We start from the raw sequence: 3488 nt of genomic DNA on the forward strand, positions 1-3488 counted from the left end.
ATTCTGGAGCCAAATATGAGTAACCATGTCGCAGAAACACAGATTCAGGTTTTTCTGGATATCATGTTCTAATATAGCAGCAGTTTCATAAAGTTTTATAGTAACAAAATAAAGAAAGCCATAAAAGATAAATATGGGCCAAGATAAATTTTTATTAGGCTCCAGACTTACAACATTTCAACCTTTCCACAGTCATTGACCTTCTAATCAGTTAATCAGCCTTTTAGAAGCTTTGATGTAAGGTATGGTTTCTTATCAGGGAAATTTCATTGCCCCCCCCCCAACTTTCATCGAATTGTGTGCATATGGGAGCAAGATAATATTTTGAAAATTTTCCATATTTCTAGGAAGGCTAATTCCTGTGATTTAATGTAGATGAGGCTATGCAATAGGCAGGAATGTCATCTGCAGAAGAAAGGAAAAGTTGGCTATTGTAGATTGCCTCTCTGTTGCTGTAATTAAATACTAACCAAAACCAACTTTGGTGATCAAAGGGTTTATTTTAGTGTATAAGTTACACTTCATCATTTAAGGAAGCCAAGGCCAGAACTCAAGCAAGGCAGGAACCTGGAGGCAGGAACTAAAGTAGACACCATGGAGAAATGCTGCTTACTGGCTGCCTCCCTGGCTCACACCATTGCTACATTTCTTTTACGAGCCACAGCCACCTGCCCACAGTTGGCACAGCCTCCAGTCTTATATCAATTAGAAATCAAGAAAATGCCACACAGACATGCTCACAGGCCAATCCTGGCTGACCTAGCAATAGGACACTATAAATATTCAATTAATAAAAAGTCAGTTCTTAGATATCAAGCATCATAAATATTGTTATTGTTAGAGACTGAAATCTTGTATGACTTTGTTAAGAAGTGTTAACCCAAATCTCCGGGTTTCTCGTAAATGGAGATAAATTTACCTTAAGTTTGAAGTGTGCTTTCTTTTTGGAAACTTCCATTCACATTAAATTGCTCAGGGTAGCCTTGAATTTGTGATTCTTCTAATTCAGCATTCAAGGTGGCTGTGATTACAGGCTTGTGCTGCTAGATACTGTTAATGAGTGTTTTTACTGCTAATGTTGAAAATCAGTTGGCTGGAGATCGGGAGGTTTATTTCTAGACTCTTCTAGTCCATTGGTCTGTTAGCATTTTCATGCCAAGACCAATGTTGTTTACTATGGTTTTAGTGATATATTTTGGCATCAGGTAGTGTATGCCTGCAGTTTTGTTCTTCTTTGTTCACTATTTCTTTGATTACCTCTTTTCATCAAAACTTTTTCTATTGAGCTATATATACATTTTCCCCACTCTCCTTCCACCCTCCCCACTGCCCCCACTCTCCCAATTTACTTGGTAGATCTTGTCTTTTTCCCCTTTCCAAGCAGATCCATGTGTGTCTCTCTTAGGGTCCTCTTTGTTATCTAGGTTCTCTGGGGTTGTGCTCTGTAGGCTGGCTGTCTTTTTTAACTACGTTTTTAATAATTTTTCGACTGCACTTTCCCCTACCTCATTCCTCCTATTTCCTTCACCCACTTCCCCTCTCCACCAGATCTACTCTTCCTCCTTTTCCTTTCAGAAAAGACCAAACATTTTTTAAGGTTTATGAAGATTGTTATTGGCATTGTAGAATAGATTTCATTGACTCCGTAGTTCACTTTGTTAGTGAGGGCATGTTCTTTTCTTTTCTTTTTGCATTTTTTATTAGTTCAAATTAGAAACAAGCTTGCTTCACATTTCAATCCCTTCTCCCTCTCCCTCCCCTCAACCCCCCACCAGCTCCTCACCTCATCCCCCCCTAGGCTCCCCAGAGAGGATGACGCCCTTCATGGGGGACCCCCCCCCAAAGTCTGTCATATCATCCAGGGCGGGGCCTAGGCCCTCCCCCATGTTTCCAGGCTGAGAGAGCATCCCTTCATGTGGGATGGGCTCAGTGAGGGCATTTTCATGAATACTGGATTTTCCCCATTTTCCTGTTCTTTTAAATTTCTTTTATAGTTTACATTAGACACATAATCCGTGGTTATATTTATTCTTAGATATTTTAAGCAGATACTGTAAATGAGCTTTGCTCTTCAACTTCATTTCAGATAACCCCCCCTTGTCATACCACAGCTCAACTCATTTTTGTGTATTGTTTTGTTCTTTCGACTGTAACTTTGCTGAATTGGTTCATTATTTCCAATAGTTTTGGCTTTTGTTTGTCTTTTGGTTTTGAGACAGGATCTCACTATATAGTTTAGGCTGTCCTCAAACTTATGCTTTCCATGCACCAGATCTTGTGAGGTGGTGATAAATGATGAGATTACAGGCATGTGCCACCAAGTCCATCATGCAATAATTTTTGGATGTAACCTTTGGGGTCCTCTACATACAGAATTGTATCTTTTTCAGATAGCAGTAATTTCACTTCCATTTTTTCTAGTTTTCTTTTTTTTTATTTTTTTTGAGACAGGGATTCTCTATGTAACCCTGGCTGTCCTGGAACTCATACTATAGACCAGGCCGGCCTCAAACGCACAGAAACCTGCCTGCCTCTGCCTCTCAGGTGGTGGGATTAAAGGTGTACATTATCACTGCCTAGCCTATTTTTCTAAATTTTTTTATTTTATTTTCCAAGACAGGGTTTCTCTGTGTAGCTTTGTAAACCAAGCTGGCCTTGAACTCAAAGAGATCAACCTGTCTCCGCCTCCTGAGTGCTGGGATTAAAGGCATGCATAACCACTGCACAGCTTTATTTTTTAATATTAATGTATTTTTTCTCTTGCCTGGTAACACTTTTCTATTTTTTCTTTTTTATTAATTTCTTTTTTCTTTATTAGAAAGAAAATTATTTTAAATGTCAATCCCAGGTCCCTGTCGCTCCCCTCCTCCCTTGCCCCCCCCAACTAACCTCCTACATATCCCATACCAATTCTGCTCCCTAGGGAGGGTGAGGCTTTCCATAGGGGGGGTCTTCAAACTCTGTCATATTCTTTGGGATAGGGCCTAGGCCAACCCCCTTGTGTCTAGGCTCAGGGAAAATCCCTCCATGTGGGATGGGCTCCCAAAGTCCATTCGTATGCCAGGGATAAGTACTGATCCACTACAAGAGGACCCATAGATTTCCAAGGTCTCCTCACTAACACCCACATTCAGGGGGTCTGGATCAGTCCCATGCTGGTTTCCTAGCTACCACTCTGGGCACCAAGAGCTCCCCCTTATTCAGGTCAGCTGTTTCTGTGGGTTTCACCAGCCTGGTATGGATCCTTTTGCCCAACAGTCCTCCTTCTCTGCAACTGGATTTCAGCTCTGTTCAAGGTTTAGCTGTGGGTGTCTGCTTCTACTTCCACCAGCTGCTGGATGAAGGCTATACTATAGCATATGAATTAGTCATCAATCTCACTAGCAGGAGAGGGCATTTAAGGTAGCCTCTCCACTGTTGCTTAGATTGTTAGTTGGTGTCATCTTTGTAGCTCTCCAGACATTTCCCTAGTGCCTGATTTCTCTTTA

This window comes from Cricetulus griseus, chromosome X (assembly GCF_003668045.3).
Source record: "Cricetulus griseus strain 17A/GY chromosome X, alternate assembly CriGri-PICRH-1.0, whole genome shotgun sequence".
Lineage (NCBI taxonomy): Eukaryota > Metazoa > Chordata > Mammalia > Rodentia > Cricetidae > Cricetulus > Cricetulus griseus.